This window comes from Equus caballus, chromosome 24 (assembly GCF_041296265.1).
Source record: "Equus caballus isolate H_3958 breed thoroughbred chromosome 24, TB-T2T, whole genome shotgun sequence".
Lineage (NCBI taxonomy): Eukaryota > Metazoa > Chordata > Mammalia > Perissodactyla > Equidae > Equus > Equus caballus.
In genome coordinates, this window is record NC_091707.1 from 24,817,116 (window position 1) to 24,831,584 (window position 14,469).

A 14,469-nucleotide genomic window follows, 5' to 3' on the forward strand; every position below is an offset into this window, starting at 1 on the left:
TTGTGGGAGGGACATTTCAATCACATGTGAAACACTCTGTTTGGGAGTATATAACCACTCTGTGCACCCCACTTCTTTGGTGCCCTTTCTTCCTTCGGGAAGAAAGAACCCGGGCCATGGTTCCTCATAAAGCTTTGTTTAATTTTCTCTTGCTATTCTGTCTCATGTGAATTTAATTCGTTCTCTGGCCAGACGAACCCACTTTGGACAGAGGAAATGTCTTCCTTCCCTATACCCTCCTGACCTCTCTAATCAAACAAAAAGAGTGTGTGTGGTGGGGGATACCAGGGGTGTGCAATGTGCTGAATTGGGAGAGAGACAGCAGGGCTGGAAAGATCCCCTTCAGCAGCCAGGCGTGGACTTTGAAAGGAGCAGGGCAGGGGCAGAAGTGTGAGAAAGGAGGGCAAGAAGACTGGTGACACAGGCAGGAAATGGTGATGAGAAAGCTGCCGCAGGCCTCCTACCTTGAGGCAGGAGCCACACGGGTTGCTTCTGTCCTCACCAGCCCCAGGGGCTCATGGGGAGGACCGACGGGGTCTCATTGACCCTGTGCTCAGGAGGGCTTCAGTGCGATTGCAGACGTAGCACATACTAATTTGTCACGGCGTAAAAGAAGGGAGTGAGGCCTGACATTTTCCCACCCACTGAAAGTGAAAGAAGAAAGGGTTCTTTACTCTCAGGGCTGCATCCTGATGAGGAGGTCAGTGTTTGCAACTGATCCGTGTGGGCGCAGGCTAATTGTTTCTTGGATAACCTGTTATCTATTAGCCATCAGGCTGCTTGCCAGGATATGCTAATGTCTCCAGACTTCCTGGTCTGGATTCTGAGGAGTGGATTTTTTTGTTTTTGTTTTTGTTTTTCTTAAAGGAAACATAGGGACTGGGGGGGCGGGCAACTGTGAATCCCACCGGCAGAGAGGCTGTCCTCTACTCTGCCCTTAGCCCGTGCCGAAGGGGAGAGAGTGCCCAGGAACCCAGGGCACAATCCATGCTGATGCCCATGTGGAACCCGGCAGTGTTCCTCTTTCTCTTGGATCCTGGACACACACTCCTTTGGAAGACTTGGCTTTATCAGAACATTCTGGAAAAGCCTCTGAGAGAGCTGTTTTTCTGGGTTATCATTTGCTAAGAGAACAAGGAAACTCTTCAAACAATCTTTTGTTTGGGGACAGAAGAGAAGGGAGGGTGTCAGAATTCAATAGCTCTGTTCTTCTGTGGAGTAGGGGCAGAACTTGGCCATCGCCCAGGCAAGCTTGGTATCGTTAGCCATCAGTTACGCCCATGGTCTCTATGTTTCTACTAAGGCACAGTGAAATGTCATCAGATGGGAGAGGTACACAAATACAGGACATCAATCTTTTTCTTATTTTAAAGGTGGCACATGTTCATTATTTAAAAATTTGGAAACTTTAGAAAAGCAAAAAGAAAAGACAAAATTTCATTCCTCAGAGATGATCACTGTTAACATTTCTGTGTATCTTCTTCTACTTTTTTTCCTATGCTAATTTATATCTGTCTATGAAAAAGGACTTTTGATTGAAAAATACAATGATGCCCTCTGATCTTCTGGAGGTGTTTGGAGGATAAGAAGTCCTTTAGCACCAGGGTTTGGGATTAGCTCTCTGTAATCCTCAGAGGGTCAGTTTTATGAGGCCAAGATAGAGCGGGGCTCATAGCCCAGCAGGATTTAGTGGCTAAAGTCCAGGACCTTTGGATTTAAGCATTTATTTTCATTTATATGCATATGGAGGAGGGTCAGGTGGTGCTGCCCAGGCGTAGAGAGAGAGCACATGTCAATTCACACGATCAAAAAGCAAGCAGGCAGATACTGGACCAGCCCTCCCATGGTAAACACCTAGAAAACTAGACAAAGCATATGAAAGAACTGTTTTCACACATTTCAGACATTTGCTGAGAGAAGGGAAACAAATGAGGTGATCCCTAGTTTGCTTGCCCCAGTTTTCTGCCTAGAAGCACATTTTAGACCACAGCCCAGGGACGGGAACTCAAGCAGAACACAGCAGTCTTGCTGAGTTGAGGAAACAGAGACCAGGGGAGGCTGAGACAATTGGAATTTGCCAAGCAGAGTACCAGAGAGGAGGGAACTGTAATGGAGCAAGGGCTTGTTCTGCTCACTGCAACCTGATGCCAATCATTGCAAGGTGAGTTGGTGGTCAAGAAGGGGATTTATTCCATTAGCTAGCAAAATCGGAAGATAGTGGACTCATGTCCCAAAGACCATCTTAAGCAAGCACAAAATCTTGAGGCAGTTATATAGGGAGGAGGGAAGAAGACAGAGGCGGTCAGGCTATTTCTGGCATCCATTCTCCAGACTTCTTGTCTTTTGTTCTGCCTGCTGTGTCCGTCGTTATACCCTTCCTTAACAATGGTTTTCCGTCTCGGGCAGCCTCCTCATCCCTTTTTGGTTCCTGAGAAATAACTCATTCCAATGTCAGCAAAGTTTCGTTGCAGATTTGAGAACCTACTGAAATGTTAAAACATGTCCCTGTGGCCTTTGCAGAATAGCCTGGTTACATTATAGGTTAATGATCAGCAATGCATGATTAGCAGTCACAGAACCACACAGAGAAAGAACTCTAGAAAGCTTTTCAAGAGTACTCATAAGGGAGCTGGCCCTGTGGCTGAGTGGTTAAGTTCGAACGCTCTACTTCAGCGGCCCACGGTTTTGCTGGTTTGGATCCTGGGCGCGGACATGGCACCACTCATCAGGCCATGCTGAGGCGGCATCCCACATGCCACAACCAGAGGCACTCACAACTAGAATATACAACTATGTACCTGGGCGGTGTGGGGGGGGGGGGGAGGGGGTTGCGCTTTAGGGAGAAGAGGAAGGGAGAAAAAAAAAGATTGGCAACAGTTGTTAGCTCAGGTGCCAATCTTTAAAAAAAGAAAAAAAGAGTACTCATAAGGATTTGGCTAAATATTAGGACACATGCATAGGCTCTATGAGTCTGGACAAAAAACAATAAGTACTGGAGAGCTATAGACTGAACACCTCCAGAAGCTTGTACATATTTGGGAGTTATTCCAGCTCTAACCAGCTGGAATAAAGAGACTTCACTGAACATCTGGGATATTCAGTAGAGACCCCAGAAAAGCAAGGCCTTAGGAGTGAGACCAAAGGAGCTCTAGAGTAAAGGTCACGCTGGACCTACCGTAACAAACTTGCAAACAAGCCTCAAAAGGATCACGATGATCCATGAGACTTAAACTGAGCACCAAAATTCAACACTCTTTGAAGGAAGACAAAAGATATCAGTTCCTCAAGAGTATAACATTTCTAATGTCCAGCATCTATTAAAAAGTTGCTTGGTGGGCCAGCTCGGTGGTGTAGTGGTTAAGTTTGCACTCTGCTTCAGGAGGCCCAAGGTTCGCAGGTTCATATCGTGGGCATGGACCTACACACCATTCATGAAAGCCATTCTGTGGCGGCATCCCACATACAAAATAGAGGAAGATGGGTACAGATTTCAGCTCAAGGACAATCTTCCTCAAGTAAAAGAGGAAGATTGGCAACAGATGTTAGCTCAGTGACAATCTTCCTCACCAAAAAGAAAGAAAGAAAGAAAGCTACTTGACATGTAAAAAGATCAGGAGAAAAGTCAAGAAATGAGAGATATGATGCAATTAGAAGGTAAGAACCTTAAAACAGCTGTTATAAATGTGTTCAAGGATTTAAAGGAAAACATAAACATAATTGGCATAGATGTTAGCTCCATGACAATTTTCCTCAAGCAAAACAAGGAAGATTGGCAACAGATGTTAGCTCAGGGCCGATCTTCCTCACAAAAAAAAAAAAAAAAAAAAAAGAGGAAGAAGAAACTATCCAAACTGAAGCACATAAAATAAAAGAATGAACAAAAATGAACGAAGTTTCAATGACCCATGGGGCAATATCACAAGGTCTGACATACATGTAATGGGAGCAATAGAACAAGGAGGGAAGTAGAAAAAACTACTTGAAAAAATAATGGCTGAAAAATATTCCAATATCAACACACAGATTCAAGAAATTCAGCCATCTCATAGTAGGATAAATGCTAAGAAAACCACACCAAGGCATATCATAATCAAATTGCTGAAAATCAATGATACAGACAATTCTTTAAAAAGGTCAGAGAAAAAAGACACAGACAGCAAATCAGAGGTTACCTGGGGGCTAGGAGTAGTTTAGGGGAATTAACTCTAAAGGGACACAAGAGAACTTCTGGGGGTGATGAAGTGTTCTGTATCTTGACAGCAATAATGGTGGTGGTCGTAGATATGTGTGTGTTTACATTTTGCAAGTCATGAGTTCATATTAACACACACAACTCCAATCCAATCCATTCCATAATGCTATCTCCCCTCTTCCACGGTAAGAACATTTCCCTACAGTAAGAACCCTGGCTCCCAATAACATCAACATATTTACTCACTTGCCCGATAGTTTCAGAATTGCTACTATACTATTATAGAACATGCTCTTATAAAAAATAAACTTACTAAAAATAGTTCAAGATTCTTTTTCACTAGATTGAATGTATATAATCAAAATGTTGTGTTCAGAAATTATATGGATTAGCCCTTTTTCCCGTCACTTCTGTGTGGTTATGTCACATGTTTAAAATACATTTGTAAATCTGTCAGGGTCCAGCTAAGGGACAGAAACCACAAGTTATTTTAGCAGAGAGAATTTAATATAAATATTTGTTAAATAGGTATTAAGTTGTTAACTAGGTAACTGAACAGGTTAAAAAAGAACTCTAAGGCAGTTCCCAAAATTTTTGGTTTCTGGAGTTTTTTTGCATTTTTACAAATTCATTGAGGACCCCAAGGAGCTTTTATGTGGGCTAAAGACACTGGAATTTATCACCAATATTAGCAGTTAAAACTGAGAACTTTCTACAATATTTATTTATTTTTTGGTGAGGAAGATTGTCACTGAGCTAACATCTGTGCCAATCTTCCTCTTTTTTGTATGTGAGATGCCACTACACCGTGGCTTGATGAGCAGTGCATAGGTCCACACCCAGGATCCTAACCTGTGATCCCCTAGCTGCCAAAGCAGAGTGCATGAACTTAACCGCTATGCCACCGGGCTGGCCCCTACAATATTCATTTTTTAATTCATTTAAAAATAACAGGTGGTGGGGTGGGAGGAGAAATGGGTGAAGACAGTCAAAGAGAACAAAGTCCCAGGCCTAAGACAAGTAAGCTCTGGGGCTCTAACGTGCAGCGTGGGGACTGTAGTTAATAATACTGTTTTGTATACTTGGAAGTTGCTAAGACAGTAGATCTTAAAAGTTCTTACCATACACATACACAAAATGGTAACTATGTGAGGTGATGGGTGTGTTAACCAATCTTATTGTGGTAATCATTTTGCAATTTATACATATATCAAATCATCATATCGTCCCCTTAAACTTACACAATGTTGTAGTTCAGTTAGATCTCAATAAAGCTGGAAAAAAGAACATTAAACCCATTGAATGTTACCATAAATAGCATGTTTTTTATGAGAAACAACTATATAAAGAATTTAGTGAGAATAGTGGCATTATTTAACATTTTTGCAAATCTCTTTAATGTCTGGTTTCATAGAAAACAGCTGGATACTCATATCTTTTTCTGTATTCAATCTATTGTGATATGTTGTTTTAGTTGAAGTATACGAAGAAAATCCAGCCTCACACAGGTATGTAATAAGAAAAAGTGAAGATCATTTTAACAGACTTTTCAGATAATTATAATTACCCTTTTGATAGTACACCAAAACTAAACAAATGTTAGTTTCTTAAAGATTGGTTGCAATGTGGAATCTGAAAGTATATCTCAAAACATTTTGTTAATCCGTTATATTAAAATCCATTGGTCTATCCTTACTTTGAATGGATCTTTTACCCATGCATAATTTTTAATCCTATGCATTGGTCATTGGAAACTATCAGTTGACTTGAGTACTGCAGATATTCTGGATGTTGACACATTTCATTTTTCATTATCCAAAAAAAATTCATATTGGTTAATATCACCACCGGTCTCATTAGAAAAGTCTTTAAGTATTGAGAACAGTCAAGCTCACGATGGCAGGTGTCTTTTCCCAATTTCTAATTTTTAGCTTGAAAGTTCAAATTTTATCATTAGCAACAAACACTATTTCCTTGATGTGACAGGCTCATTCGTGCTCAAGGGCTAGTAGTGTTACTCATCATTGCTTTTGCACCATCAGTGCAAATGTCAAAACAATGAAAAACAAAAATGTCTTATTACTAGTCTGAAAATATTTTTGACCTCATGGATCCCCTAAAGGGCCTCAAGGACCCTCCACAGGGATCCACAAAACCCACTTTTAGAACTGCTGCTCTAGCTTCTCATAGTAGCAATTGTAAATAACCGCTACGGCCGCTACGGCTCAGGCAATAAAAAGAGGAAGTTTGAATTTTTAAAACTTAGAGACTCAGAAGAAGGGACCTGTGCGGTAGAAACTGAGACCCCCTCTGAGGAAAATGCGCTACCTGACAGGGGCTGGTGTCTGTGAGTTGGGTAGAAGAGGCCCTTAGAGATGGAAACCCGCGCTCTGAGAAGGCGGTACCCGCCGGTTGGTGCAGGTGACTTGGAAGCGGCGTAAGGGGTCTGGTTTTCTAAGTGCTGGAAAAACCGTAAGCTGCGACTCGCTGCTGCTCCAAGAAGGAACTGGTGCTGCTGGGTGAAGGGGACTGCTGGAGGGAGACTCACAGGAATTGCAAGCGTCGAGGCAAACAGGAAGGAACAAGCCCTTTCTCCTCCTCCAGGCTCGAGGTCCCCCCGTACCTCTGGTTGGCGGAGCCTCGCAGAGAGGCAGAGCGGAAATGCGGTTTGCAGAGTCTTTGCTCCAGCATCACAGAGCAGAGTATCAAAGGGGGGGTTTGGAACTGAGAGACAATAGCAAGCATGTCTGGGGGCATTTGCTCTTGTTTGTGTTAATATTTCAATTTCCTCCCATCCTTCTTTGCCTAATTTTATTTTTTGAGTATATAGAACATTAATGTGCTTCCCAAGAATCAAAAATATACTGAAAGGTATATCCAGAGAAGCGTGCTCACTCCCTATTGCTTGTGGGTAATCCACTTCATTGTTTTCGGATTTATCCTTCCTGCGGGGCGGAAGTGGGGGGGGGGGGTTCAAAATGAAGCGGATACATACGTTTTCTTATTTCCTTTTATCTTTTGTACAGAAGTACATGGTATGTAATTCTTTGCACTTTGCATTTAATATATTCTAGAAATCAGTTCATAGAGATCTTCCAGTCTTTTTTTTATAGTACTTCATAGTGTTTGTGTGTGTGTGAGGAAGATTCGCCCTGAGCTAACGTCTATGCCAGTCTTTCCCTATTTTGTATGGGGGATGCCTCCACAGCTTGGCTGCCAAGTGGAGCAGGTCCAAGCCTGGGATCCGAATCCGAAAACCCAAGCCGCTGAAGTAGAGCACACAGAATTTTAACCACTTGGCCAAGAGGCCAACCCCAAGTACTTCATAGTATTTCAACCAAACTCCACCATTTATTTAGTCAATCTTCTATATTAATAATTTTTTTGATATTACGGATAATGTAGCATTAACAACTTAGTGGATATTTCTAAATTGTTCAAGGTATATCTACAGGGTAGATTCTTGGAAATGGGACTATCAGGTCAAAGGGTGAACATATCCGTAGTCTTGTTGCATATTGCCAGATTCCTCTCCATAGGGGTTATACCATTTTCCATTCCCATCAGCATATGAGCGCCCGCTTCTCCACAGTCTCACCATCAGAGCAAATTGTCAAGATTTTGAATTTTTGCCAGTTTGATAAGAAATGCTATCTCAGTGTAGTTTGAATTTGCATTTATCTTATTATGAGTGTGGTTGAACATCTACTCATGTTTAAGGGTGCGTCTTACATCTTTTTGTAGTTCATTCTCTATTCATGTCTTTTGCCCATTTTTCTGGAGGATTTTGGTCCTTTTCCCTCAGTTTTTAAAAGGTATTTATATATTAGAGTTTTTGGTCCTTTATCTATGTATATGTTGTAAATAGTTTTTCTGAATTTGTCACTTGTGTTTTGATTTTACGTAGTTTTTCCTTGCAAAAGCTTAACTTTTTTACGTAATTAAATTTATCGATCTCTTATGTTATTGCATCTTCATTTTGAGACAAATTAGAAAGATTTTCCCCATGCCCGGGTTGTAGAGGAATTTACCTGCATTTTCTTCTAATGCTTGTGCTGTTTCTATTTTTGCATTTAGGTCTCTGAACCATTTGAAGTCTATGGTACCTTTTCCAAAATGACTGTTTAGGTCATTTATCCTCGTGTAAAAAACTACCCCAAAACTCGGTGACTTGAAACAAGATCCATTTCACAGCTTAGTGTAGCTTGGGCTCAGCTGGGCAGTTCTTCTGCTGGTCTTGCTCGAGTTCTCTGTAAGTTGCACTATGTGGTGGCTGGGGCTGCAGTTGTTGAAAGACTTGACCTGGAAGCTGGATGGCAGGGCCTCTCTCTTCCCCATGTTGTTCCCGGGTCTCTTCTCTCCACGGCGCCTCTCCATATGGTCTTTCCGGTAGGGTCTCTGGACTGCTTCTTTTTATCCTTTTTTCTTTTCTTGTTTTACAGTTTCATTGTGATAGATTTCACATAACATAAATTTCATCTCGTTAAAGTTTTCAGTTCAGTGGTTTTCAGTATAATCACAGAGTTGTGTAACCGTCATCACAATCTAATTGTAAAATATTTTTAATGTCCCCAAAGGAAACCCTGTCCTCATTAACGGTCGTTCCCCATTCCTACTGCAACCCCCAACCCTGCCCCAGCCTTGGGCAACCACTAATATCTCTGTCTGTACGAATTTGTCTACTCGGGACATTTCATATAAAGGGAACCATAGAAGACGTAGTCTTTTCTGCCTGGCTTCTTTCGCTTAGCGTAATGTTTTCAAGGTTCACCTATGTTGTAGCATGTGTCAGAACTTCATTCCTTTTTATGTACAAATAATAATCCATTGCATGGCTGTGTCGCATTTTGTTTATCCATTCATTTCTTGGTGGACATTTAGGTCATTTCCACTTTTTGGCTATTATGAATGATACTTCTGTGAACATCTTTGTGTGAGTTTCTATGTGGACATACATTTTGATTTCTCTTGGGTTTATACCTAAGAGTGGAATTACTGGCTCATATGGTAACTTTGTGTTTAGCCTTTTGAGGAACTGCCGAACTGTTTTCCAAAGTGGTTGTACCGTTTTAAAAATTCTGTCAAGGGCTTTATCATCATGTAAGGTGAAATCATATGATTTTTCTCCTTAGAGCCATTAATGTGAATTATATTAATGGGTTACTTAATAGTGAATTATCCTTGCATTCCTAGCATAACCCCCAATAAGTTATTTCTTGACGGCACCCCTCTGAGTCTCAGTTTTGTTATCTGTAAATTGTGGCTAATGATAGGATTTACTTCATAGAGTCATGAAGATTTAATGAGATGATGAACGTACAGTGCCTTGCACAGTGCTTGGCCCACAGTAAGTGCTCAGTAAATGTTAGGTATATATTACTATTGATAAGTAGCTTCTCAAAAAATCCAAGACATCTCCCAGCCACAAAGTCTGAGCCAATTAAATTTCTGTGTACAGAAATTTTAAGTGGGGAGCAATACACTTACTAGTTAAGTGCTATGATATTGTGATATAAGAAATATGTATTTGGTCTTCATCCTGGCTCCTGGCACAGAGCTCCTAAAGCTCTTGTAATTTTCTGAGCATGGGGGAGAGGAGCATCTTTTGTTATTTATGATAAGCCCCTTTCAACCACACCTGAGTTTATGCTAATGAGGTTGCCGGAGCAAGCGACCATGTGATTAGAGGGTTGGAACTTTCAGCCGCACCCCTGGACCTCCTGGGGATGGAGGAGGGCTGGAAATTGAGTTGATCACCAGTTGGGCAGAAGTGTGGGTCATCTGGGGACCCACTACTTGCAGTTGGCATCTGAAGTGGGGTGGAGGAGAGTCAGTCTTGTGGAACTGAGCCCCTAACCTGGGGTAGTTAGTATCAGAATCGTATTAAATTGTAAGATACCCAGTTGGTGTCTCCAGAGGATTGGAGAATTGCTTGATGTGGAAAATCCACATATTTGGTGTCAGAAGTGTTGTGAAGGCTCAGACACTGGAATTAGGGAGACATGAGTTAGAATACTGGGTTTACCACTTAGTGGCTCTGTGTCTTTGGGAAGCTTTGCTTAACTTCTCAGCTTCACTTTTCTCATCTGGAAAATGGAGGTATTAATGTTTACTTCCTTTGGCTAATGTGTGGATTAATCAAGATCATTTATGTAAAGCACTTAACCCATAGTAATAACATATAGTGAGTTGGACCCTGAAGGGGGGATAGTTAATCTGGCCGAAGAAGGATGTTCCAAGACAAACTGACTTGTATGAAGAGCCAACTTGACCAGGATAAACCATCTCCTCTCCACTCTCTCTCTTCTCAAAAATAGAATTAATGTTTCCCAACAGGGCGAGCCGTGTGGGCTGACAGAGGGAGCAGCGACCAGGGAGGCTCAGACTCCAGTTTTGATTCTTTCGTGAATGGCTGCTTGACTTTGGATAAATCGCTCTGCAACTGTGGCTTTCAAAGATTTGATCACATTCAAAACGAAAAATGCACTTAACACCATGGTCTATTACTTACGTATCTATATACAGAACTGAAAAGTTTCGTAATATAATACTTATCCTTACTATTGGAGTATTGTATTCGTTTTCTATTGCTGTGGACAAATTACCACAATCTTAGCGGTTTAGAACAATGCTTTTCACGGGTCAGAGTCCAGGAACTGCTTAGTTGGATGCTCTGCTCAAGGTCTCACAAGGCTTCAGTCAAGGAGTCAGCTGGGCTGCCATCTTCTCAGAAGCTGGGGGTCCTCTTCCAAGCTTACATGGTTGTTGGCAGAATTCATTTCCTTGCAGCTGTGGAATTCATGGCAGCTTTCTTCTTCAAGACAGCAGGAGAAGTCTCTTTTAGAGGGTTTACCTGATTAGATCAGGCCCACCCACGGTAATCTCTCTTGATTAATCTCAAAGTCAACTGATAATGGACCCTAATTACTTCTGCAAAATCTCTTTCTCTGCTATATAACTATCATAATCTTGTGAGTGATATCCCATCATATTCACACATTCCTGCCCACACTCAAGGGGAGATTATATAAGGTCATTTGGAGGTCATCTGAGAATTCTGCCTACCACAAATATGATGTACTCTGATATTTTCTGCTCTTTTCTTTCCTTTAAAAAATTAGATTTTGCCACCTAGTTAAAGGATTGGGAAACCATTTTGAAAACTCTGGACTGGATGATTTTCAAGGGCGGAGAATCCATGCTCTCAAGCACAGACCCTTGGGCACGTGGAGGGCTCTGGGCATAGGGGCAGGAGACAATTGCGTTAATAACCTGTGCAGAGAGCCCGAGGGGATCAGTGCTAACTTGACTGCGTTCCTTTGGCTCTGATCCTGGCAGAGAACTCCTGTCCTTCTAAGCGGGGAGGTGAGCCTCTCGGCATGCTGGGACACTTGTCTGGACAACTCCCAGGAGGAGGGAACAATCTGGACAAACCCTGAAGCAGCCGGCTGTCGTGGATTCTGCCTGACTCATCAGCTCAAAGGAATGCCCAGGAGGCAGGGTGATGTGGGGAACAGGAAACAGGCCCAAGCCCAACACAGCCACCAGCTATGTGACCTGCTCAGGACAGTTCTCCTTTCTGGGCCTCAGTTTCCATCTCTGCTACAGGAATGTCTAAGGACCTTCCCACTCAGAACCCTGATGGCTCTGAGAGGAAACAGAATTGCCTTTTCTTTCGGAGGCTGAGGCAGGAAGGGGACCATCTCCAACAGGTGGCCTCATTCTGCTGGGCCAGTGACCAAGTGTGTTCTAGAAATCTTTAGCTGTGAGAAGCCAGACTGTGAACTCCCCAAGAGCAGGGATGAGGGCCTCCCACCTTTGGGTTCCTGCCCAGGTGTGGAGCCTGGCACCTAAATCTTTGTCTAACTGAACAAAGGGACTCTAAAAGGACTTTTCCTTTTAGCTCTGACATCCCAGATCCCACTGTGAAAGGCACCATCTTGGTTCCTGGAAGGGACTGATCGTGACCACCTCGGTCAGTAGGGCTGTGAACTCTGCTTTCCAAAGAGTTTGAAAGAAATTTGAATTCTTTCTAATCAGAGGGAGTTGGGACCATGGGATGGTGCTGAAGCTGGGTGACAAGGGACAAGAGTGCTAGTTCCTTGGGTCTGTCTGAGACCTCAGGCATCTGAAGGCATTATAGCACCTCATCTCCTTCTAGAACCATTCCCACCTCCTGTCTGGATGGGGAGGTGTGGAATCCAGGAGAGGAGGGAGCGGACTTGGAGCTGAAATGTGAGGTGAAGAAAGAGAGGTGGGGATGGGAGGAAGGAAAGGAGGGCGAGAGAGGGAGAGAAGCGAAGGAAAAAGATTTATTTTAACAATAGATTTTTTCCTCTGGGAATTTTCAAAGGAAAAAAAAATCCCAAACCCAAATATTTTTTTCTGTTTGTCTTTTTTTTCCTAACAAGAATTGGTGAGCTAGTGCAGAGCGAGCTGAAGAGGGGCACCCATCAATCCACTTTTGTATCAGTAAGGAGACGTTTAATAGAGTAACCGTCTAGGCACGTGGGAGTCAGGAGACAGGAGCCAGCCCAGACCCCTCATTCTCTGCATGTGTAAACCTCCCCAAAGCCCTTTGGCAGGTGTGGACCATTACGAAGGACTGCCTCTTCCGTCTGCTGTTTCTTCCCCAGGGCGGGGGAACTCTCCTCAGGGAGCCCTCCGGGCCTCTCTCTGCCCATAGTCCCAAATCCCTGGGGGAGGAAGGAGTCTTCCCTTCACCCCTAATTCACCCTGCTCTGTGCCTGGAGGCCACCAGAGGGATTACCTTAATGAGATCCCTTATCCTCTGGCTTCTAATTGTGCTAGACACTGGTGGGCGGGAGGGTATGACCCCTCACTCCCTTTGGGCAGGGTGGCCACAGGGTGGTGGTGGGCTGGCAGCCGTCCTGCCCTCCACTGGGGGCAACGCTTCCTGTCCGACTGCTCCCCCTACCAGCCCTCTCCCTCCAGGTTCCAGTCATGGCCTCCTCTGTCTCCATTTCAGCTCTGGGATGTTGCTCTATCCTTTGAGGATTCCCATGCCCCGTCCACACTTCTGTAAAGAATTCCTTTATTAAACTTTGCTCAAACAACCAGTTTGAGTGTGTCATTGACAAATAAAAATGGCAAGTAATAAGATATATTGGAGTATATGAGGAAGCCATTTTGTGTAAACCTAATTCGGCCTGACCTTGTCTTTCCAAAAGGGCCTGACCTCGGCCCGGCTGTTGAGCATGCATTGTATATCTGCTTTAGATATTCCCTATGGCAAGAACAAAGGCCCTTGAGATAAAGGTGAAACTTCCCTCCCCCTCCCAACGTTGGCGTCTCCTTAAGGATTAAGCATCTTTCCTTAGGCTAGGAACTGACTGCTGCGCTCACCTGTGACCACCCAGCTTGAGAGGATAGACTTGCCTCCTGCTACACCCTCTGAGATAGCAGACCCACTACCTGCTGTGTACATTAAGTGCTGTGCCGACAGGGCAATCTTGTGACTATTGTGGGAGGGACATTTCAATCATATGGGAAACATCCTGTTTGGGGGTATATAACCACTCTGTATACCTCACTTCTGTGGTGCCCTTTCTTCCTTTGGGAAGAAAGGCCCCGGGCCGTGGTCCTCAGATTTCAGCTCAGAATAAACTCTCCCAAATTTTCATTTATAGATTAGTTATGGATTATTTTCGTCGACATCATCTATTCCTGCTTGGTCCCTGACTGACCGGAGGAGTGGCTCAATTGATGGGTGAGTTTAGAAGGAGAAATTGGACCTGTATATTCCGCCCCTTCCTCTCTTTTTCCTTTAAGGCACTGGCCTTTCATCGTTGCTGTGCAGTGAAGTGGCCCTGCCACTATGGGGACACCTGTCTTCTCTGGTACTGCCTGTGGCTGGGCGCCAGCTCGGTCTTATCTGGGCTTCAGAATTAGGCTGCCCTAAGACCGAACATTCACCAGTGTCAGTGCTTATCAGTAATGAATATTTGTTAATTCGTTTGTAACTCATAAGTCCTCAGCTGGAAGAGGCCTTGGGTAGGGAAGAGGGGTGTTATTCACCGGCCCCCTCAAATGCCACACATAGTAGGACCCCCTGCTGGCCTCTCAGGGCTGCCCAGGGAAGAGGCCCCACAATGAGCCCTTGTGTAACACAAACAAACTTCCTTTAGGATGGCTGTGGGATAAGTAGGTTTGTGTGGCCTCTCTCTCCCCAGTGACGTCTGTCCCTTCCAGAGGAGGCCACTGTGAGGTGGGTGGAAGGAATGTGTCCTGGCCTCTGTGGGAGCTGACTAGTCAGC

The 14,469-nt window shown here is 43.6% G+C and overlaps 1 long non-coding RNA gene across 1 annotated transcript in view; it reads left to right on the forward strand.

Moving 5' to 3' along the window:
- Positions 1-1,902: 1,902 nt before the first annotated feature.
- LOC106782545 (uncharacterized) overlaps positions 1,903-14,469 on the forward strand; it is a 107,615-nt gene continuing 95,048 nt past the window's right edge. The window contains exons 1-2 of the long non-coding RNA XR_011432038.1: positions 1,903-2,161; positions 13,843-13,922. This is a non-coding gene — a long non-coding RNA (uncharacterized lncRNA). The remainder of the gene's footprint in view (positions 2,162-13,842; positions 13,923-14,469) is intronic.